General features: G+C 37.5%; 1 protein-coding gene across 4 annotated transcripts in view; it reads right to left on the bottom strand.

Annotated features, from left to right (window-relative positions):
• Window positions 1-25,677, bottom strand: part of PEX5L (peroxisomal biogenesis factor 5 like) — a 364,561-nt gene that overhangs the window by 337,432 nt on the left and 1,452 nt on the right. The window lies entirely within an intron of this gene.

Consider the following 25,677-nt stretch of genomic DNA (forward strand, 5'->3'; position numbering starts at 1 on the left):
AATAACTAGTCAAAAAAGTTTTACAAAATAGTGCTGTTACCACAAAAAAAAATTGATTGGAACCTCATCTTGGGAGGCAAAACTTTAATGGGCAGCAGTGTTATAAGGTATACTGCAATAGAGGGCATTAAATATACTAATTACAGGAGATGCTGGTAGTTGATAGCAGCTATACTGTACACCTCAGGAGGAGAACACCTGCTAGAGCTGGAATCATTCACTAAGCAATGCCTAAAACCAGTTATTTGCCGTAAGGGTTTACAGTCTACAGACTTAGTATTTATATAGTAAGAAAGAGTAAAGACAGTGTAGTATCCCAGTCAGTAACTCAGTAGGGCAATTACTTACTGAAGACCAACTGGCTCTCCTGAAACAGTATTTACAGTCCTTTACATATAAGGTTTAATCTGATGTGTGCGAGACAGCACTGAGCCAGTGGATGGTCTGATATTGATGAAAACTCTGTGGGCTCAGTTGTTCTTAAGGGGGGCTTATACCCAATGGACGTGTGGTGAGGGTGAATCCTCTCAAGGTCTCAGGCTGCTGTCTTTCTGAAAGCAACAGACAACATGCTTCACTGAGTACTTTGGAAGTGTGTCTAGGCACACTCAGTATAAAAGTTTATCACACTTGAAGGTATATTTAGGAAGATTAATGAAGTTGACAGTTCACAGGTAAAGTGTTTTGGGAAAAAGCCCCCCCCCCCTCATGAGCACTAGTATATAGGGGAAAAATAGACTGTAAATACAACTGATAAGTGTGTTGTCCAATGATCTAACTATAAATAGCCCAAAAGTAGATGTATACTAAATAGGTTACAAGTGTAGTACATGGTTTCTACATAAATATGGAGTAACACACTGAGATGGTATTTATTACATGTACTAATCATCTCAGTGGGTTATTCATATTTATGTACAAACCATCTGATACCTTTGTAGCCTATTTAGTATACATCTACTGTTGAGCTATTTATATTTAGATCATTGAACGAGACACTTATTAATTGTTTTTACTGTCTCTTATTCCCTTATATATTAGTCTTAATGAAGGGAGAGGCTTTTCCTCTGAAACACATTGGCTTTATCTGTTACCTGTGAAGTGTCAACGTCAATAAACTTCCTAATTATACCTTCAAATACAGTATGACAAACTTTTATACCAAGCGTGCTACTACACCCATCGAACATAAGGATTAATAACTGTCCTTACTCACAGATCAGCTAAACCAGCACTTGTGACATGGTTACTGATGACACCAGTTACAGAAAGGGAAAAAGCAGGATCCTAATCTTAATTCTCCAGTCACCAATAACCAGTCTACCACTTGTCTCTGTACATAGCCTTCTGAGAGCCTTCAAACAGAATATTTTACCTTAGCTTCAAAAGCTTGTTTTGCCTTGCTTGAGGGTAGAGACCCAGAACTGTAACTGTACATTTCACTCACAGCTTAAAGGACTCCTCAAGAAGTGCCTCCTTGCAACCTCGCCACCTTCAGGGGAGCTCTCTATTGCCCTTCTGAACTTGATGGCCAGGACACAAAATAGCATAAACATATACCAAATTGTGTTACAATAGTTCATATAGCATCCTTGTGCTATAATCAATCCTCACATGTTACCAGGGCTTTACAAACTTGTCTGACCATTCATAATAAGAGCCAGCAAAGCAGTATCTCTATGTTATCATTACGTGTCATTGCTCAAAACCAATTTAAACGTATTCTTATTCCTGATCTATGTATCCCCCCTTAGTCTCAAACTCCATCCCTAAGAGATTTCCAACTATAATTGCTGGTTAGGAAAGCTTCCCAAGACCCGCTATTTATGTAAGCATGATAAGAGTATCTGTCACATATTTAGTGCAGAGTTGCGGGAAATAAAGGGTAGTCAAAAAGCAGTGCAAGGTTGTGGAGGCCAGAAGGCGCACTATAGCTTCCTGGGTAGTAGCTATGAGTTCTGTTGTGTCCAGATTGTGTTTTGACAGTTCAGTATCAGTTGGTCATTTCATACCATTGGTAGCCTGAGACACTGAGCAGGAGTTAGAAAAAGACTAAAAAAGTAATGTGAAAGCAATATGCTGTATGTAAAATAAAGATAAAGTACTGTGTGTACACGTGTGTTCTGCATGCATATTGCACTTTGCACTTCATCATTGCTTTTTGCAGTCCCTAAGGGTAGTTTTAGCTTCACATCTGATAATTAGATAAATGCTTGTAGTATTGAAAATCATCTTGTCCTGTCATGATGTAGTTTTAGTGTTTGATACATGTGATCAATTTGACTCTGCCAGGATGATTTCTAGTTGCACTGTATGGTTGGAGAAACGTTGTGCTATTATGCTCCCTGCAGCTAAAAAAAAACCTGCTGGAAAACCTCATCTTTTAGGGTGATAGTGGATCTAAAAGGTTTTTCATTTAACAGTGCAGGGAGCAAAATGCTAAATATATAAACACAGATTTTAAGATTAGTTTAGCTTTTAGTTCTTATAAATATGAATACAAAATAAAAAAATAGGATAATTACTATGTATATATATATATATATATATATTTATTATTTTAATTACATTTTTAATCATGTTTCATAAACAGGTTTGTCTTTTTTTATTCAGCATTAGCATATAATGCTACAAAGCTACATAGTTGATAAGGTTGAAAAACGACACCAGTCCATCCAGTTCAACCTGCGTAGGTGTGCATGTTCTTAATCATTTCCCGTATTCCTGTATATTGTGATCGTTAAGATACCCACCCTACAGTTTTTTAAAATGATCAATACTTCCCGCTAACACCACCAATTGTGGAATTGCATTCCGCATCCTTACTGCTCTGACAGTGAAAAACCCCCTACGCTGTTTAAGATTAAACCGCTTCTCCCCCAGTTTTATTGAGGGGCCCAGTGTCTTCTTACACTCCTTGAGACTGAATAGTCTATTCCCAATGCCAGACTCGCCATTGAGGTATTTGTATATCGCTATCATATCACCTCATATGATTATTTAACCTCCCTGGCGGTTTTCCCAAGTGTGGCTCGGGGTTAAAATTCAGGACCATTAGCGGTAACCCCAAGCCACACTCGGGATTACATTGCAGGATCCTGGGGTGCCTTTACTTACCTTGTCCCCGGGATCCTGCGATGTCCCCCGCAGTGTCCGTGGACTCCGTCCTCCTCCGAAGCCTCTCCTTGCCAGGCTCCGTTCCCTGCGAGCGTCGCGTCGCACGGGGGTGGAGCCTGGCGGCAAATTAAAAAAAAAGTTAAAATCATAACACATACAGTACTGTAATCTTACAGATTACAGTACTGTATGAAATTATTTCACATCCCTTTTGTCCCCAGTGCTTTGGCCCATGCCCTGCATGCAGTTTTATGTGATATATACTGTTCTTTCTGCCTGGAAACTGGAGATTGTCCATAGCAAGCAAAAAGTGTCCCTTTACGTCAAAAGTGGCTTTAGACCAGCTAGAAAACAGCGATAGTAAATTAGAACACTCGTGGGGAAATGTATTTTATTACTATTTATTTTTATTTTTTTAATTATTTATTTTTATTTATTATATTATAATTTATGTTTTTGTGTTTCAAACTTTATCATACCCGGGATATCTACTAGACTCTGGTTTGGACAGATTTAAGTGTGTTATTGTTAAGAATTACAGACCTACAATATAAATTTCCATGCAAAATAATTGTACCACTTTCAGCACCTAAAATCCGAAATAATCATACCGCCAGGGAAGTTAACTATGCTGACAGTTTTGAAAGTTTTGCCATATGTTTTATAACTTCCTAACCCCAGCGTTAAACAGACGTGTATAATTAGTGTTATGCAATGCTATCTTCAAGGGCTTTATTCTGTGATGCCACATACAGGGGGTCCCCTACTTACAAACATCCGACTTACAAACGACTCCTACTTACAAACGGAGGGAGACAACAGGAAGTGAGAGGAAATCTACCCCTAGGAAGGGAAATTCACTCCTGTAAGAGCTATCATTGGAAAAAGGTGTCTCCACTGATGCTTTATCACCTATCCTTATTTCCCTAATAACCCCAAATTTTCAAAATCCAATTGTCATTGGGACAGAAAGTGAGGTGAAATCTTCTGAACAGGGGCACAGACAGCAAAACAAATGTTACAGGGGTGATAACCCTTCCCTATGCTATCTACAAAGCTTAAAAATAGATTTTTTGGCTGGAGCTACACTTAAAAAATTTACCTGTTCCGACTTACAAACAGATTCAACTTAAGAACAAACCTAAAGTCCCTATCTTGTTTGTAACCCGGGGACCCCCTGTATATGCATAGCTGTTTTGTGCTGGAAGCATACTATGTCGCATGGTCACCAACAGCTTTTGGTCTCACAATTAAGATCAGGAACTGGTAGGAAAGTCTGCCAATCACGTTATTGGGAAGCCCAAATAATACTTCTGGAATTATGATTTCTTAAAGAAGCTAGGGGAAAGCCTGCAGGAAGAGGTTAATATTATGCACCATTGCTGTAATTTGCTCCAATAACTTTCCCTGTCATTACATCGCAATTTCTTTGCTCTTTCAGAGAACACTACCATATAGCTGTTCCTTTCAGAAATGGTTCACTGGAGAGGCCACAAAGCTGTAAAAGCATAAAACATTGTGTTTATTCATGAGTCTGTGCAAAATATCATATTATGAACATGTCATCACATTCACCTAATCTGTTCCTCAATATTGTTTTAAATGTTCTTTATTAAAATTCTGAGGGCTACTAGCATGTTTCCTGACAGCATCATTTTCTTTGGACTGACAGGGTTTGACATAATTTTCGCTAACATCTAAGATGAACAAATGATGCATGAGGCCCTTTGGATTTCAATCTGATTTATTTCTAGGAAACAGAAAAACAGAATGTCCTGTAATTAGTGCTTGCACAAAATACAACATTCTTTCAAGAAAGAAAGAAAGAAAGAAAAAATGTCTTTCATTGCCAAAACTGGGCCCTGTAGTAGTAGTGGTTGACCATGACTTCCATTCCCCAAATGATATCATAAATATGATTTTTTTTTTATAAGGTCAATTTATCAGAGAACATTTCAGAAACTCAAAAGCCTAACAAAGCCCCAAAAATGAAAGAAAATTGTGTTTACCTTAAAAATCAGGCAATATATATATATATATGTTATAGAGGTGTCTCTTTTTCTGTACTAATACATTGGTCAATCAAGGGTAATTACAATAAAATTCATGATCCATTATGGTATTATTGGGGTATGTGTACTCATATTTACATTATGTCGTAAATCCACTTTTGATTAAATGAATAACAGAGTTGTAAAGCAGATTATAGGTTTACAGATGCTTGCTTTATTACTCGGAATTGGAGAATAAACTCAACCATGAATTTACTATGCATACATACTGTATATACAATACAGTAGGAAACCAGGCTGTAAATTTAAAAGATAATGAAAAGTGATGAAATTAAAGTGGGGAGAGCAAGCTAAAGGAAAATAACAGACAAGACTTAAAGTAGCTGAAGGCAAAACTTTATTTTTTCTTTTTGGATAGATTATAAGGGAAGGTTATAATCTCTGTCAATTTTTTTGCCACCTGTGTTTTATTGGGCAGATTTCCCTTCACTTCCTGTCCCATAACCACAACAGGTGAGATAAAAATCTCTCTAAAGTTAGTGAAATCCCTGGTAGTCACCGTGGTCAACAGAACTAGTGTCCCAAATGAAAAATGTCCCCTCTATTCTTTTTCTGGTGAACATTCAAATTTTGGTGTTTTCATTTACTTTCAGTGATAATAAATAGACATCATAGATTGAATATCTCTAAGGGGTCACAGACGACAATAAAAAACTGACACATGTTTTAATCACTCTCTACTCTATATAAAACTAAATTTGTCTTCAGTTATGCTTAAATTTGCTGTTCATTGTTTTATTCTCAGTCAGTCTTGTTAGGTAATCAAGTGAGTTAGTTTAATTATTTTATGATGTCATCTGTGGTGGTGGTGAATCATCAAACCAAGACTGAAAGATGGCTTGTCTACCAGCTGCCAGAATTAGGTGAATTGCATAGTGTTACAATGGGTGAATTTGGAAATCTGCATAGGAAAAGCTAAACAGTTTACCACAGGTTAGTTTTGAGCAGTCTGTTATAAGGACTTAGCCCAGCAAATTTTTTAAATTTAGGATACGTGTTAACATAGTAAGACAACTGGGTGGCTAGCTTGACAAATACAGTATAATAATAATGCAAAACTTTAATATGTTGTGACCTTTAGGTTTATGAGAGACCTATAAGGAGTCTAGAGATCACCAGACTATATTCTAGCAGCATCTTTTAAAGCTGGAAAGCAAAATTTAAGCTCAACTTTACCAAATGTCAGACATATTCTCAGGCTGATTTATTAAAGGGTTTGAGAATGTTCACTCAAAAAAAAAAAAAAATGAAATCACTTCAATTATTCAAACTTGTGAAAAGCACATTCCTGTTTATTTATTTTATCTGTACTTGATTGGGTAATCAATGTAAATTTTCACTCTTTTTCTGAATGAACATTCTCAGACCCTTTAATAAATCAGCCTCATTCTTTCTGGTATGTAATAGACATTGTAATACTTTAATCGGTTTTCTTCATAATCATTCTTAAACATTTAAGTTATTTTCAGAATATTTAAGTGTCTAATTTTGAATATTTCTTTAGGTATCCCAAAAAAGTTTATTAGGTATTTTCAGGGCTTGGGGGCCTCAATACAAACTACATGATTCAACTAACACAAATATTACCCTCCAGGAACCTACTCTGCGTGTTCTTGGCAGATATCTAACCAATAATAATAAGAGGTGGTGAGATATCTTGCTTTTCCTGAAGTTGCTGTAGCACTGCATGTACCCAACACACTGTATTCTGTTAAAAAATGTTCCCTTGTCTTTGTAGTAAATGGATAAACCTTGCCTAAACACACACACACACATTTCCAAAGTATTACATCAACTTCACTTTATTCCTAAATGCTCTTGATATCAGTGGTGGCTGGTGCTCAAAATTTTTGAGGGGGCGCAAAAAACTGAAAAATTCTGAAAAATACTGAAGAAAAAACATAAATTGCAGCCTCACTGTGCCATCAATTGCAGCCACTGTGTCCATCATATGCAGCCACTGTGCCCATCATATGCAGCCACTGTGCCCATAAAATGCAACCACTGTGCCCCATAAAATGCAGCCAATGTGCCCATCAAATGCAGCCACTGTGCCCATCAAATGCAGCCACTGTGCCCATCATATGCAGCCACTGTGCCCAAGATATATGCAGCCACTGTGCTCATAAATTGTAGCCACTGTGCCCATCAAATGCAGCCACTGTGCCTATAAAATGCAGCCTCTGTGCCCATCATATGCAGCCTCTGTGCCCATCATATGCAGCCACTGTGCCCATAATATGCAGGCTCTGTGCCCATAATATGCAACCTTTGTACCCATCATATGCAGCCACTGTGCCCAGAAAATGCAGCCTTTGTGCCCATTATATGCAGCCTCTGTGCCCATCATATGCAGCCACAAATATTAATTTGCTTTTCTAACACCTTTTTTGAAGCCTAATAGAGCCTATAGCTCTAATCAGGTGCTTAAAAAAAACCACCCCCGCCACTGTAATTCAGACTCCCGGCATCGAAAAGGGGCGGACGCCTGAATAGGGGGTGGTCATGGATAGTTTCATGCTAAGCATGAAACTATCTATTTTACATATAGGTGGTGGCATGACAGGGGGCGGCACCCATAATGGATGCACCGCCACTGCTTGATATGCTTTTAGCAATATATAGACCTATGGTTTATGTTTAAGAGAAGCCCCTCATACTGCCATAACAGTGCCCACACGTTGTTGCATATCTGGCCCAAAATAGTTGCTACAACAGACATGCTGGAATAATCATGATTTGATTTCTTGACTTTCCTGTCAAAAGAAGACTGTAAGTCTGAAATTGTCTACAGACTTTGCTGGTCAGGGAGTGTCCAGTTAGAATGCCTCTGTGTGTAGTGACACAACATATTACCCTTGCCATTTTAGACTGTATTTGAGGATTAAATTATGTTTTTTTCTATGAACATAATGAGGCACACTGGCAGATTTATACCTGTAACTAAGATACAGAATACAGGTTAGACTGAAAGCAATAATCCCTGAAGAAAATCCTTGGATTGCTATTTATATTGAGGTGAATTTGTGAGGTTAGAGATAAATGTATCTCCTGGGGAAATTTCCTTTATCTTAGGCACATAGTGAAAGATGAGTGTCTAGTTCTATTGAATTTATAAAAACATGCTTTGCTGATTTTAGCTTTACCAGTTAAAAAATCATTTTCTGTATCTTCCCTTCTTTGGTTCAGATTTTGGTCTTTTATAACTATAAGGTCTGTTTGTGGCATTCACCTGAGCATGTTGCTCAGTTTGTATTGCCCAGGTTTACATTGCCCCAAAAACTTAAAGAGTATGAATAAGATAAAATGTTTTCTTTAGTTTTGGATATAGTAGAAAAAGAATAAGACTCCAGTTGTTTTTTTTTGTGTGCCATTGGGGAGATTTACCTTCACTTCCGTCCTAGAAACAAGGAAAGCAAAGAGACAAGCAGATATCCATACTTATGTATGTAATTTTGATTTTCAATCACTTTCTGTACTGGAGATAATTGTCACCAGGACCAAAAGTGAGAGTGAACCTTCCCAGGGGGACAAAGACAGTAATACAAATCTGCCAGAACTTCTAACCCTTCCCCACTCTATAAAAAAAAAAAAAAGATTTGGGTTTCACATATGCTTTAACCTTTAAACCTAACCTTATCCGTTAACCTCTAAGCCTAACATTTAAATCTAACATTAAAGTGTTACTAAACCCAGGACCCTGCATTCACTATATCTGGTCTCCCACAGTACACAGAACATGGAAATGCAATTATTTTAGGAAATATAAACTGCTAAATACCTTTTCTCATCAGCAGTTAGAACAGTCTTATGACTTCTATGAGTGTCTGGTTAAAGCTTGTAGGAGGAGTTTTTATTTTTCCACAATTGTACTATGAGAATGCAGGACCCCTGACCCTCTGTCTGGACTGTGCTGATTACATGCACTCCCCCCCCCCCCCAAAAAAAAAAAAACTCTCTAGCAATACACACCAAACTGAGCATGTGCAGCCTGTCCCTTGGCTATGTAAATATCAGGTTATTTTTTGGAGACTGTGGAAGAAGGAGATGATCAGAGGAGACAGGATCGAACAGCCTTTTTACACAGTGCAGAGGATTAATCCCTTAGGTTCCACGGTGAGTATAACAAGCATTCTTTACTGCATATATAGACTGATTTTACTGTTGTGGTTTCAGTAACACTTTAATGCTTAAAGTGATATCAGTCTTTTTTTTTTGTTTAAAAATAACAAACATGTTATACGTACCTGCTCTGCGCGGTGATTTTGCACAGAGCAGCCCAGATGCTTCTCTTCTCAGGTCCCTCAGTGGTGCTTCTGGCCCCTCCTTCCTGTCAAGTGCCCCTACAACAAGCAGCTTGCTATGGGGGGCACCAAAGCCAAGCCACTGCTCTGTGTGAACATTCAGACATGGAGCCATGGCTCAACCCCACCCCCTCTCTCTCCTCATTGGCTCACTGACTTTGATTAACAGCAGTGGGCGCCAATGACACCCGCTGCTGTGTTTCAGGAGGGAGAGTGCCAGACAGCCAAGGCTCTCATGGAATATCGCTGGATAGAGATGGGGCTCAGGTAAGTTTTAGGCGGCTGAGGGGGGCTGCTACAGACAGAAGGTTTTTTTTTATCTTAATGCAAAGAATACGTTGAGATAAAATACCTTCTGTCTTTAGAACCACTTTAATTTCTAAAGCCTACCCCCAAACTTAGTAATAGTAATCCAATAGCTGTAAAATTAACATTTTACATATACTTTAAACTTTGAACCTAACCTTAACCACTAACCCCTAAGCCTATCCTTTAAATCAACTTCAATGCTTATTTCTTAAAGCTTACCCCTAAACTTATTGCAACTTAATAACCCTAAAATTGTAATTATAATTTTAGTTTTATTAGAGAAATAAGTGGAAGTTATTACTGATTTTCTTCTTGACCGATGTTCTCCTGAACAAAATTAACCTGTGAGGAGAAAGTGTAGGTGCTGACATTGATTTTTTTGCTTTAAAAAGTGCAGACTCCATCACTGTCATCCTAATCTTGGATGCAAAAGCTAATGAGTCAATGGCCCAAAAAAATCATGCAGTCAGTATGGACTCCTATCTTTCTTACTTGTTCTAGATCAGTGATGTACTAGGTAGTGAAGAAAGGATGCCTTGGAGCCTTCACCTTTAAATGCCATCAGCATCGGCAGCTGTCATATTTTTATCCTCATAGGTTCTATGTAATATAGCAAGTATTTGCCAAGTATTTGCCAAACGTCTGCCCTGGTGTAACTATTGAACCTGTATCGTTTTTCATTTCTGCACAAGGCTACCAACTCATTCTATTACTGTATTTTTTGAGAGCACATATTTTAGCATAATTAATATAGTGACATTTACCTTAAAGTCATCTTTTCAGGTAGGTAGTTACATAGTTAGGTTAAAAAAATAATATGTCCGATGAGTTCAATTAAAGCACAAAAATATTATGCAAAAGCTTACATTTTTAGAACTCATAAACTTGCAGTTGATCCAAAGGATGGAAAACAAATCTGTTGAGAACCCTTGTGGGAAAAAAAAATCTTCCTGGTGCCCATACTAAAATGCATATTCAAATGACCTTTACATTTTTCCATGCTTGCTGTTTCCTATTTGTTTCTGTATTCAGTATAGTGATTTGCAGATTAACAAGTAGTGGAAGCTTAATATTTAAAAAAGGTCACCCTGGCTGCTAGTAAAACTATAATTTAGACAATGTAGGCTGCCATTACTGACCTCTGGCTGTAAAATACTTTGATTCACTGGCCAGGAATAAAATGCGGCAGGTGAAGAGGCATGAGGATTGGACAGCTAGTATATTTTGAAGAAGAGGTTAGCAATGGCAGTTATTATTTTACCATAGTGCAGATTTTATTTCTCATCAAGGAATGCCAGCCACATAGAAAGTACATTTTAACAAATTTACTAAACTAGTGGGGGGAATTTATCAAAATTGGGGCAGACAGAATCTAGAGCAATTTGGGCATGGCAACCAATCAGCTTCTATCTTTCCGTTTCAAAGCTTAGTTGAACAACCTGAAAATAGAAGTTGATTGGTTACTATGCATACCTGCTCTAGATTCTGTTTGTTCCAGTTTTTATAAATCCCCCTCAGTGTGTTTGATTTACTACAGGATCGGAGACTGTTCATTCTGCAAAATAGATGTTCGCTGAGCTCAGTAATTGAGGTAAAGTTGTGCTCACTTTAGCCACCCCATGAAAATAAATATTTTTATTTTCTCTTAACAAGATTGGGTATCCACCGTAAGGATAATTATTTAATAATAATGTGTACATTCACTAAGCAAAATAAAAAGCCTCTACTAAATTTGTATATTAACCTTATAGGCTTTTAGTGTGAGAGAGACAAGTAAAAGTGAACAAGTGTGTAGCTCTGCAAACAGGAAGCAGAATTTGAGCAAAAACAAAGCGCGCCTGCCCCATTTATCAACTATACAAAAAAACAAGGTTTTTAAAATATTAGCGTGCACTAAGAAGATATTTAAATCAAGATGTTGTCTTTTACTTGTATAGCTGTGTTAAAAAGCTTTAAAGACTATACAATCCCTTTAACCACTTTCCGACCGCCCCACATACATGTTCTGGGGGGCGGCGGCTCCTCTTTGCTGAATTACATGCCACCAGTGACCCGCTCCCGCTGTAATCAGCGGGAGCCAATTAGCGGGTCCCGGGACCCGCCGATCATTCCCGACAGAGGTAGAACAGCAGTCTGGCTGTGTAAACAAAGCAGATCACCGTTCTGTTAGTAGGGAAGACAGAGATCCTGTGTTTCTGCTAAGCAGGAACACGGATCTCTGTCTTCACACAGTTAAAGTACCCCCCACACAGTTAGCAAGCACTCCCAGGGAACATATTTAACCCTTTGATTGCCCCTGATGTTAACCCCTTCCCTGCTAGTCTCATTAGTACAGTGTCAGTGCATATTTTTTTTAGCACTGATCACTGTATTGGTGTCACTGGTCCCCAAAAAAGTATCAAAAGTGTCACTTAGTGTCTGATGTCCACCGCAATGTCGCAGTCCATCTATATGTCGCTGATCGTCGCCATTACTAGTAAAAATAAAAATAAAATATCCCATAGCTTGTAGATACTATAATGTTTGTGCAAACCAATAAATATATTATTGGGATTTTTTTTACCAAAAATTTGTAGCAAAATACATAATGCCCTAAATTGTTGAAGAAATTAGATTTTTTTAATTATTAGGTTGTTTTATAGCAGAAAGTAAAAAATAGTGTTATTTTTTTCAAACTTGTCACTTTTTAAAGCGCAAAAAATAAAAACCGCAGAGGTTATCATATACCACCAAAAGAAAGCTCTATTTGTGGGAAAAAAGGACATCAATTTTATTTGGTTACAGCACCGCAAGGCAGAGCAAGTGTAACGCAGTGTCGTATTGCAAAAAATGGCCTGGTCATGAAGGGGGGTAAACCTTCTGGAGGTCAAGTGGTTAATTAGTGACATAGCTAGGTTATACAGCTTAGGCAGTCAATTAAATTGAGTCAGCGCCTTACTTGAATTTCACCACAAAACCTGGCTATTTCAAATGTGTCAGTAATTAAAGAGATAGTTAGAAAATGCTATTTCTTTACTATTAATTTCTTGATAATAATGATGGTCATCAGGCGAACGGTATTCAGTGGAAAAAAAAAGTACAGATAAGAGGTTTAGTTTAATAGCCTAATTTAATAAAGAGCTAAAGATCATTGTAATGATCTTAACAGACCACTAATGTTTCAAGAACAAGGAGAATTTTTCCACTATTTAGGCTTATGGGTGTTAGAGTGTTTTGCAAGGCAATAGTTAATCTGCTAGTAAGTTCTTAGTGAATACATGCCACTCAGTAAGTTACCCCACTTTTACGTACACAATGGGGTTTATTTACTAAAGCTGGAAAGTGGAAAATCAGGCTCACTTCTGTATAGAAACCAATGAGCTTCTAACCTCAGCTTGTTCAATTAAGCTTTGGTAATAAAACCTGGAAGCTCATTGGTTTCTATGCAGAAGTGAGCCTGATTTTGCACTTTCCAGCTTTAGTAAATAAACCCCATTGTGTACTTAAAAGTGGGGTATGCCTGTATTTTAGTTCTAACTGTGTGAATGAAGAGAAGCTCTGCACATGATTGGATTTTTTTTTTGCAACATAAATTTTCACCATATTCGCTAAGCTGAAAGAAAATCCCCTTTCAAAATCACCTCCCACCCCCGAGTTCTTTATTAGCATCCTGCGTCAAGCTACAGTACAGCATCTAATTTTCATTGTATCCACAAAAATCAATAACAATGGGAAATGTAAAGACAGTAAAGAATGGAAATTCAAAGAGGGCAAAAAATGGGAATTCAAAAAAGGGCAAAGAATGGCACAATAAAGACCCCCGTTTTGCTTTGTTTTGGATAGAGTAGAAAGTAGCCTGTGTCAGGTTCTTACTCTGCCTGTGTCCATATTGGAGCGATTTTCACTTTCTTCCAGTCAGGAGTCAGGACAGGAAGTTATGGAAAATAAATGTTTACTTGGCTTAGGCTGGCCATACACAGTTTAAATTTAGTCTGGATCAGCAAGAACCGGCAAAGATTCGTACCAATAATGGGTAGGCTGTACCAAGTTGATGAATCGATCAACTTGGGTACAACCAGCCTGCTGGATTCGCTTCTGATTATCTCCAGCAGCTTTTGCTGATTTCCATGTCAGCACTGTCTGAGTTGATGGGGGAATTGTGCAAATTTCTTTCCTGCAACCGCAGGGTGGCCTTAGTGAATGAGGTGAAGCTTTGTTCACTTCGATCATCCAATCACGTGCCAGCAAAAATCTTTTTTTTTTTTACTTTTTTTAACTTTACCCGCAACCATTGGTTATTTAAACTGAACACACCTTCAGCGCATTTACTAAGCTATGTAAACATACACTTTGAAAGTGAACATTCACTTTAAGTGAAGAGCTTCTACTGCTTTAGAAAATCAACTCCATTTTAGTAGTAAATGTCTGACAATGTTTTTATTGGTAAGTGTGTCTTCTTGTACCAACAACACCCACTATACTAATTTCTTATTTTTTGCCCACAATGACAGAAAGTGTGATGAATTCTCTATAACTGTGTTACTGACAGAAATAAAAGCCTGACAGAAATTAAACATATATACGTTGAAGGACATGCATAGTTGAACCTCAACATCCCTTAAAATACGGGGAATAAAGAACCAGAAAAAAACATGGGACTCTTGAGGTGCCCTCATATGTATGACATAAATGGTAATGCCTGACAGCTAGACAGTAAAAGCCTGAGTGGAGTTAAGGTTTATTTGTGCAGAGGCTTTGTTTGTGTTTTTAGTTGGTTAAACCAGGGTTTCCCACACAGAGGACTGTATTCATGTCCTTGAGCTGCCTGATGGACATCACCAGCTTGTATTGGGTGCCTTATGGCTACACTATGAAGTATATACTTTACATTTCTCCCAAGAAGCACAGACCAATGTACACAATCTTATAACCCATAGCAATCAGTCACATTTCTTTTACCAATCTGATTTCAGTAAAATTAAATCTAATTCTGATTCTGGTCCCTGAACTTTGTGACTGCTACAGAAAATAATCCAGTTTATATACACTGGACCCAGGTCATATTTTCACAGTTCAGATATGTTTGCTGTTGAGTAAAACTTTTTCTAAGTATGATCAGCCTCGGTAAATTCAACGGATTCCTATACCTTGCTTTCGATAAAGATAATTGATCAAATTTAATATTTTGATCTTTACCTAACTCATTTTCCATGCTCTACACATAGGCAATTATGTTCAACATATATTGGATAATAATGACAACAAAAACAATAGGAAAATAACATTTTTGTCATTATAAGCAACATAATCAATCACCATCATATTTAAAGTCATATACAAAGTTTACCTATTAATTTCATAAAGATGGACAATACAGTAATATTCATAGGACAGCACAGTAATATTTAAAAACTAACATGGGTCTAAATAATTTGATCATGCATACACAATAATCTGTATTAAGATTTACTTCAATTATCAGACCATTTGGAAAGAATTTTCCTATTTATTGCATATGATTGGATAACTAAGATAAATATTCACACAATTTATAGTGTGCACATTCTAAGTAAAGTAGACTTTCCTTCTTTCAGCACATTTTGACAAAAAAGAAAGAAGCTGATTGGTTGCTCAAAATAACACAGACTGTCTAAAGATAAAGGGTGATATAGTTTTTGGTAAATATTCTTCAAACCTACCCTATTCGAGAATTTCATACGTGCTCAGCCGAATATGCAGTTTACTGCCTCACGTGCCCCCGTGGCCACTTTTATGTAGGTCATACTATATGGGCACTACGTATACGCTTCGGTGAGCACCAACGTTTTATCACTGAAGGAATTGACACACATAATGTGCCCAGAAATTTTTTGCAACATCATGATAAGTCTACGGCTGGTCTAAAGGTATCGGTCATCGAGGCTAGAGATGCCTAGAGATCTCCCCCTGGCAGAATGATTCTCTAGGCTGTACCATAGGGAGACCTACTGGATTTATTTCCTTGATGTATTATCACCCAGCGGGTTAAATGAGGAATTGGAGGTAAACACGTTGCTATAACTGATATAGCTCCATTGTCCTCCACACATCTGTTATATTAACCCCACTGCCAATAAGAATATATATATATTTTTAGCCATGAGAATAATACCTTAACACCGCCTATGTTTATCTGACGACCCTTGTCACTCTTTAGCTATTTATCATCTGTTTTTAGATATATATGTGTCTTTTTTGCTCTCTGGGATCTGTAGTCCTACAGACCCTCACCCACTTTTATGTTGTTGTTCCCTCTCCCCATTGTTGCTTATTACATTCCGTCCTTACTATGGTATTCTAACCCCTATTCGTTTTTACCCCATTAGCTTCACTGTCAGCTCCCGGCAATGTTTTGCATCATACACCCCCGAATTCCAGCTGCTGACGTCATCACTCCCACCCATTGTCCTGCCCCAGCCACGCCCATTGTCTCTATATTTCAGAACGCACATAGACTCATCAACATCGGCATGAAGAAGGAGCCTATCAGATGCTCTGAAACGCGCCCTGCCTAATAGATGCCACTTCCCATCCTGTATGTTCCAAGCTGGTTCTGGGCAACTTCCGCTGACATAATCCACGAGTTCAGCGCTCCACGCTGGTCCCCCACAGCGCGGATGCTTCCTTCCTGGTTCCTCTCTCTGTGGCTTCCCTCTGCTGGATGGCTGGGATATCTGGCACCTTGCTGCATACTGGATCCTTCCAGGACTATCATTACTGCTGGACTCCCTTTTTAATATGATGAGCCTTTTTTACTTCAGACTTCTAGTAAGTGTTTTTAATCCTTTGGTAATAAATAAGTCGTGGTGTTTCTGCACTTATAGGTGCCTTCTTTTTGTTTATTCTTCATTGGCCACTGTTGCAATTTCTAATTAGTGAAGTGTTTTGTTTAAAACCAAACTATTTTATATATATATATATATATAGACATATATATAGAGTATCTCACAAAAGTGAGTACACCCCTCACATTTATGTGAATATTTTATTATATCTTTTCATGTGACAACACTGAAGAAATGACACTTTGCTACAATGTAAAGTAGTTAGTGTACAGCTTGTATAACAGTGTACATTTGCTGTCCCCTCAAAATAACTCAACACACAGCCATTAATGTCTAAACCGCAGGCAACAAAAGTGAGTACACCCCTAAGTGAGAATGTCCAAATTGGGCCCAATTAGCCATTTTCCCTCCCCGATTTCATGTTACTCGTTAGTGTTACAAGGGCTCAGGTATGAATGGGGAGCAGGTTATTGCTATTTAGTGTTATTTAGGTTATTTAGGTTATCGCTATTTAGTGTTATAGCTCTCACTCTCTCATACTGGTCACTGGAAATTCAACATGGCACCTCATGGCAAAGAACTCTCTGAAGATCTGAAAAAAAGAATTGTTGCTTTACATAAAGATGGCCTAGGTTATAAGAAGATTGCCAAGACCCTGAAACTGAGCTGCAGCATGGTAGCCAAAACCATAGAGCGATTTAACAGGTTCCACTCAGAACAGGCCTTGCCATGGTCAACCAAAGAAGTTGAGTGTACATGCTCCATCGTCATATCCAGAGGTTGTCTTTGGGAAATAGATGTATGAGTGCTGCCAGCATTGCTGCAGAGGTTGAAGGGGTGGGGGGTCAGCCTGTCAGTGCTCAGACCATACGCCGCACACTGCATCAGAATGAAATTAAGATATACTCCACGCTCAGGATAGTGTCAGGTTGCAGCCTCCCCTAATCAGTTCACAAAAGGGAACTTACAAAGAAAAAATAATAATAGGTAGGTTGGGTTGAGTGGCGCTACCTTATTGGCTGTCAAGTGAGGGTAAATCAGACAAAAATATACATGTGACCAGATATATCTGCCTATATGGGAAAAGCTAACCCCAAAAGGTCACCAAGGGATATCATCCTAGGCTATCCACACATGCCCATTACCCCTGCAGGGGTACAAGGAGCTGGTGCGTGGGGACCCATCAGGGGGAGCACACAAGTCACTTGATTTGCTGAACACAAGAGTCGCCTGATAACTTTGGACACTTGGCCATTTTGGAGCTTCACGATTTTATTAATATATCTTTTATTCTTATTTTTTTGTTTCTACCAGTTTTTTTGTGTGTATTATTTTTGGACTCTGTTGCACTGGTGCTTTTATATATTTTTTACGTATTTTGATATTAATTTCTTTGTGATATATAGCTTTCTCTGAGATGATTTATTATCATTTTTGTTGATGATTTAAGACCATATCAATTTGATCTATACTTCCCTATTATACTCATTTTGATTTATAATTTACATATATATTTCACATTAACATAGGTATAGGCTCATTGGGTACCTTTTATCACGGTTTGTTTTCACATTATACATAGTGTTATGAATGCACGCTGTCTGCACTTTTGGGGTTAGCTTTTCCCATATAGGCAGATATATCTGTCACATATATATTTTTGTCTGATTTACCGTCACTTGACAGCCAATAAGGTAGCACCACTCTTCGCAACCTACTTATTATTATTTTTACTGCATCAAAATGGTCTGCATGGCTGTCGTTCCAGAAGTGAGCCTCCTCTAAAAATGATGCACAAGAAAGCCCACAAATAGTTTGCTGAAGACAAGCAGACTAATAACATGGATTACTGGAACCATGCCCTGTGGTCTGATGAGACCAAGATAAGCTTATTTGGTTCAGATGGTGTCAAGCGTGTGTGGCGGCAACCAGGTAAGGAGTACAAAGACAAGTGTGTCTTACCTACAGTCAAGCATGGTGGTGGGAGTGTCATAGTCTGGGGCTGCATGAGTGCTGCCGGCACTGGGGAGCTAAAGTTCATTGAGGGAACCATGAATGCCAACATGTACTGTGACATACTGAAGCAGAGCATGATCCCCTCCCTTTGGAGACTGAGCTGCAGGGCAGTGTTCCTACATGAAACTGACCCCAAACACACCTCCAAGACGACCACTAGCTTGCTAAAGAAGCTGAGGGTAAAGGTGATGGACTGGCCAAGCATGTCTCCGGACCTAAACCCTATTGAGCACCTGTGGGGCATCCTCAAATGGAAAGTGGAGGAGCGCAAGGTCTCTAACATCCACCAGCTCCATGATATCTTCCTGGAGGAGTGGAAGAGGGCTCCAGTGGCAACCTGTCAGCTCTGGTGAACTCCATGCCCAAGAGGGTTAAGGCAGTGCTTGAAAATAATGGTGGTCACACAAAATATTGACACTTTGGGCCCAATTTGGACATTTTCATTAGGGGTGTACTTACTTTTAGGCAGGGGTTTAGGCATTTATGGCTGTGCGTTGAGCTATTTTGAGGGGACAGAAAATGTGCACTATTATACAAGCTGTACAATCACTACTTTACTTTGTAGCAAAGTGTCATTTCTTCAGTGTTGTCACATGGAAAGATCACTTTTGTGAGATACTGTACATGTATATATCATTTTATGATGGAGTCTTTGAATCATCTGCATACACTTTATTTTATCTAGCATCACTAGTTTGTCACCACTGATGGAAGTATTTCAGCACACTACAATCAGTAAAATGTTCATGTCTATTGTGTCAGCCAAAGACATTTAAAGATTGTGACCTGCTTGAAGCTACTTGTTTGCAGAATGTTCAAAACACATTTAGAAAGGCCAGTATGTATTGTACAAATATGATAACAGAAAGGTACAATGTGGTGCCTATAAACTTGAAGTATCAAAAAAAATAGATTTTACTTTATAATAATGGCATTTTAAAATTTGTTTGACATATTAAAAGCATTCCAAAAAATATACTTACATGTATCCTTAATGTACCAGTTAAAAATGTTTAATTAGCCACTTAAACTGAACAAAATCAATCACATTTCGAAAGAAAAAACAACTGAAATGAAACCTTTTTTCCTTTTTTTAACACTGCAAGTTTAACATTAGAGAAAATAGTGTATCAGGTGGATAAATGGGAGATTCTCTTGTGGGAATAGTATGAATGTATTCAAAGCCATAAAGAGTCTACTTAGTAGGCATAGGGAGGCAGTTCAGGCCTCCCCCCCAGCATCACCAGGGCCACCAAGGGCCACACATTATATTCTGTGTGCTACAAAAAGCTACCAGATATTGCAGCATCTACAGTATGTGGCCGTTCTGATAGTGCTCGTATGTTGACACAGATCACACAGGTGTTACATCATTAGCACAGTAACCAGAGCAGATTTATGGGCAGCATTCTCTATGTCACAGGTCAAATAATGGAGAGCCACAGGTAATGTTTAGAAGAATTGTTTGAGATCACATAATGATCAGGTCTGATTAAAGTGGTTGTAATAGTGGTGGGGGGGGGGGGCGGAGACAGCTCACACAGACATAGGGCTGACAGGCAGGGAAGGAAGGGGGGAGAGGAGAGAGGAGGACAGGAGAGCTGCGAATAATGGAGGCACATAAACTGACCACGGTGTCAGGGCTCAGCAGTCATGATAAACCGTGGTCAGTTTACAGAGGGGGGGGGGGCAGAACCAGGCAGGATCAGCCAGGTATTTTACAGCTTCCAGGTTAGATAGCAGGCAGGTTAGATAGCACAAACACTGTGCTGTTTAACCTGATATAAGGTAACAGGATTTCTCTCTCTTTTTTTAAGGTTACACTTTAAGCATCTAGTGAGGGAAACCCTGATTACTGGCTTTTCTACCAAAGGGCCATTTGTAGTCTTGGGTTACATGGTGGACACCAGGGTCAAGGAACAATAGAACATATACTTGTTCTAAAAGTTCAGCAGCTTTTTGCATACTCAACTATTCTAATCTTTTTTTTAAATTGTGCATGACAACCATGTGCAAGTCAATTTAAAAGTCAACTTTAGTAATATTATCTATCTACTTCTAAATTCTGCCTTTAGAATTATTACAGGTGAAATATGTTTTAATAAATGTTGATTTTTGTCCTGTTACTACTACTCACCTTAGATTTGCAGACTGGGTCCCCACACAGAGATGCTCAGGAAGGCAATTGATCTCTATGTGAACTGCATTATGGGCACCCACTGACGGCTAGCAGGGACATCTCAATAAAATTTGTATCCTAAAGAAAATGTGGTATGTTTAGAGCACTGTTTGGCACTGGCTTTTAATTTCAGTAAAAAGCGTAAAGCCAGTCTTTTTTATTTATTGGACAGAAACAAAATTCAAGCCATTGGTGGCAGCAAATATGTGCTTCCTACTTTTAACATATATTAGATATAATTATTTTTTGGATTTCTCCAAGATGGAAACCTCTGTACCCCCAGTGCTATATTCTATTAGGGATTATTTTTCCTGGCATTATTTTTGCAATTTCCAGTGCTTTGACCAACCTTCCGTATGCTAAATAATTTGGTCATGCAACATACTCTGAACACTGTTCTTCAACACAATAATCCTTATAGTACCCAGCTGCATTTGTTCAAAATGTCCACATAACAGCAAGACACTGTTAAATGAAGTATGACCTGTAGCTCTTTTATTTGGATTGGAAGTCTATCAATTTAGGAAGGTATTGGTAACAACCCTATTCACATTTCAATCTATTTCTTTAGATTAGTACCTTCAAGTTTAAAGCTTTTTGTGGTAACCTCTGGGCTTTTGTTGTATCTGTCACTCCTAAGCCTTTCCTTATTACTCCATTCCTCACTGTATGCTTGTGACATGTTTCTTATCCACAAAGAATTGCATGTCAGAGCACCTACTGAGTCCATGAAATAGGAAATATATAAGATCACTTTTTAGGATATCCACCTGCCTGGCTTTTTAACAAGGAAGAGATGACAGGAGTAAAGACTGCAAAGAAGATTCCAAAGTATAATAATGTCCAATATTATTATATAACAGATCAGTGATTAGATGAGATAATTTTGTATCCATTGAACTTGTGCCTGGAAATGCCATTACAGCATATCAGCCAGCTGGGCACAGTTGGTTTGGTACAGGAAGTAAAGTCCTCTTTGTTATTAGGTAATTACCAATGTTTTGCTTTGCTCCTGAAAAAAGGTTATATCCTGTATGTCATTTTTTTGGAAGCCAGCTACTAATATATTTTTAATATGTAAGGAACCTGGATTAACTGGAGAAAACCCATGCCAACAAAGGGAATGCACACAAACTCTATACAAGAGGGAATTACACCTAGCATATCAGAGCTACAAGCAAAAAGGCCCATCACAGCCACTATGTTGGTGATAATACAAAACCCATGTACTGTAAGTCTGGATTGGTAACTTCCTCAGAAAGAGGGAAAACAGATTTTCAAGGATATGAGTATAAGGTACAGAACCCTATATACTCTATAAAAAATAACACATAGCACTTTTGCAAGAAATGTAAAAAAAAAAAACACCATACACCAAATATAATCTTTAGTTATAACCATATGAAAATAATGTGTATTGTTCAAAATATTAAGCTAATTACAAAGGATGAATAGTCTATGGAGCAGTTTCTCTGTGATAAATATAAAATAAACAATTAACCTGGAAATACAACCACAAAAAGTCCAAAATATATATTACCAAGCAAATCAAAACAATATCTGTTACTGTCATGCTGTCATGCCTCCATATTTGATCAGGCGCTTGTCTAGCACCAAATCATGGAACGCTATCCAGATTGGCCAGCTAAATATGCAGGGCAGAATAGAGATAATTATGCATGTCTACATTGTGCCCCAAATTGAAATGTTATACATCTATTAACTAAAGCAACATATTTGGAAGAAATGTATATACTTTAGTGAATACAATAATGAATGAATTAACTAATCATTTATTAAGATTCAGCAAATGTGGAAAGTGTTTGCTAATGAGAACTATTCTTCTCCAAGTGCCAAATTACATTATTGTAAATGAGAAAATATTAAACTATGCCGTATGCCTTTATTTTTTATACAATTAATCACCAAAGTATATATCCATAGCGGATTTTTATCCAACGCTACAGTTATAATTAGAGGATGTGTAGATTACCGGATTGTGGACTGGTTGTTACAAATCCCAACCTACTTCAAACGCACATATACTAAACAATTACACATGATTTAAAGAGCTCACATGGTAACTGCCCTAGACCACGTAAACAGGAGGCACAGATTGTACAAAAAGGGTGCAGTAGCTTCATTGCATTATTTCAACAATAGATTAATTCTAGACAAGAACATTAAGAAAATTCAGAATGCATTTTTAGGCAGCACAGCATTTTGCACCACGCTACACCATATCACAATGTACTGTGGTGCATGCAGTTGAATGAAATGTCAATTTGTGACATTTCTATAAAGTTAATGTAAGAAAAAAGGTAAATAGCCTGATGCATTGTAACAACAAATGTCACTGCCCTTTTACAGTGCTCACAAGCAGACATGTGTTATACAGAGCCTAACCCTTGCCCACTGATGTCATTGAGCCCTATGTCTCACAGACCTGACAATGCTGTTTGTATTTGTTGGCTGTACAAGAGTTTTTTTCCTTGAGCTTGTCATTTGCGGATTTTATGTTACAGGGATGACTCATTAGATTAGGTTTTATTGATTACAAAATGAACCACTGCTCTTCCCAGAAATCAGAGACATAGACAGCTGAAACTGTATCCTTGCAAGGCACATGGTAACTGAACAGATCACATGGGGTCATGATAGTAAACACAAAAGCAAGACAAATAGCCAAAGCATACTTTCTCTATGGAGTTTGCATATTCTCCATGTGTTTGTACAGTTTTTCATCCATAATCCAAGACATACTAAAACTTTTCACAAAAATTGACCCTAGTCTATATGTCTATAAGACTGTAGTTGGGATTTGAATTCTAACTTGTTTAAGGGATAGGGATGGATATTCATTGTATATATATATATATATATATATATATATATATATATATATATATATATACTGTGTAAAGTGCAGTGAAATGTGTCATTGATATGAACATAATATTTTTTGAAAGAAATATAGTTTTCACTTAAGTGGCAATTACTTTAGAAGCTAATTTAATGGAATTGTAATTATAGTAGCACTGTTCCTAAATACAATACTCAGCTGTACATTAAAAAAATGTATGTATTTACTGAAACATTATGTGTGCATTGCTGACTACTGAATAAGCTTTGGGAATTTTTGGCTTTGATAACTATAACCAGTATCAGTGGAGCTTCCTCTAAACTTTGTTGAAAAAGTACTGAGTAATCCTAATATTATATGCTTTAAAGGTATTATTATTATTATTATTATTATTATTATTATGTTATTTAAATATACCTGGTAGTGTGAAAATGGATCATAAGGTCTTTTTTATAGTTTAACATACACGGGCTTACTTAAACATGTACAAGGATTGGATAACGTGAAAAGAGCAGTTAGGTTTTAGTTTTTGAAGTCAGATCGGTGAAAGATAAACCAGAGTACTGGGAACTGATAATTATTTTTTGCTACATTTTATGTTTACATACAAATGTTGGTATACAAGGACATATAGTAAATGCAGATTATGTAACTATATAAGGAAGTTTAGTCCTTGTAAGTTTTTTTACTAAAGAAAAAAGAATCAGACATCAGGACCTAATATTTTTTGTTGTTGTTGTTTACCTTACAATAACTAGGCCCACATCTAATATTTTACAGCTTTTTAAATATTTTAAAAATGTTATAATGGGATACATAGCATTTTAAAGAGGACCTTTTAGGATACAAATGTAGGAACCATCAATATCTGACTTGTTCTGTAAAGGTGCTGAAGTGTTATGCTTTTCCTGGCTAACCACTAAGCCAGAACTAGCATGTCATCATTGAAGTCTGAAAAGTCTAGACTTTGTCTTCCTTGTTTATTCTAGGTCAGTAACTCACTAAGTAGTAAAGCCAAGAGCAGGATGACAAACCTGGGGCCTGCACCTTTAAAACCAAGTCAGCAATGGCAGTCCATACATATCTATTCTTATAGGTTCACTTTAACAAGGTTTTAACAAAGAAAGAAACAGAGTTATGCCATTATCACAAACAGAAAAAAATGGTGGGTAAATAAGTTGATAGGCCACAACTTTTGGTTCACACAGTTTGGAAATATGCATTACTATAGAGCAAAAGGACAAAATGTGCCTATAAGCTACTGAAATATACTTCAATATATCTTTATTGAACAAAGATTATACAAAAATTAGGAGCTGAGGTTACATAGTGTACAAAAGTGGGATTCTGGCCGAGTCCAAAGTTGAAAGAACTACTGTATCACACAGAAATCATTAAAAGAGAAGGTGCACATTAGTAGAAAACAGTACTAACAGAAACAAAATGTAATAATCTCATCTCAGAAGGAGGGTGGTTGGAAAAGGGGGGGGGGACGGACGGATATTCTCAAATAAATGTAATATATGAACACGTCTGCGCAGACAAATTAAGTAAAAAAAATAAATTTAAGGACAAATTATATAGCAGATTAAACATACTATAACTCCTATAGCTACAGTCTCTCCAAAATTAAGAATTAACTACATCACAGAAAAAAAGAAAACATTAAGCAGATAATGTTCATAAAATGAGAAGCCCCAATGACCTAGAGAATGCTGAGATGTAACACGTGCACAGGAGTTTATAGCAGCCTGCTCTACGCTTTATGCTTGATAAATGTTGTTTCTATTTTAAACTGCAGGAGACAAATGAATGGCTTTTGTGCAGTGCCTTTCTGGTGTTATAATCCTTACAAACTCCTGAAATATTACAAGATCACCTCATATGTTTTCAGATTACGGCATTGCTTTCCATCCTGTGGGGCTCAGAATCCTAGGCAGTAAAGAGTCAGGCAAGTCAAGGTTACAAGGACTATCAATGTATCAGACGTTAACATTTTAATAATACAACTGTC

Source organism: Aquarana catesbeiana, linkage group LG04 (genome assembly GCF_042186555.1).
Source record: "Aquarana catesbeiana isolate 2022-GZ linkage group LG04, ASM4218655v1, whole genome shotgun sequence".
Lineage (NCBI taxonomy): Eukaryota > Metazoa > Chordata > Amphibia > Anura > Ranidae > Aquarana > Aquarana catesbeiana.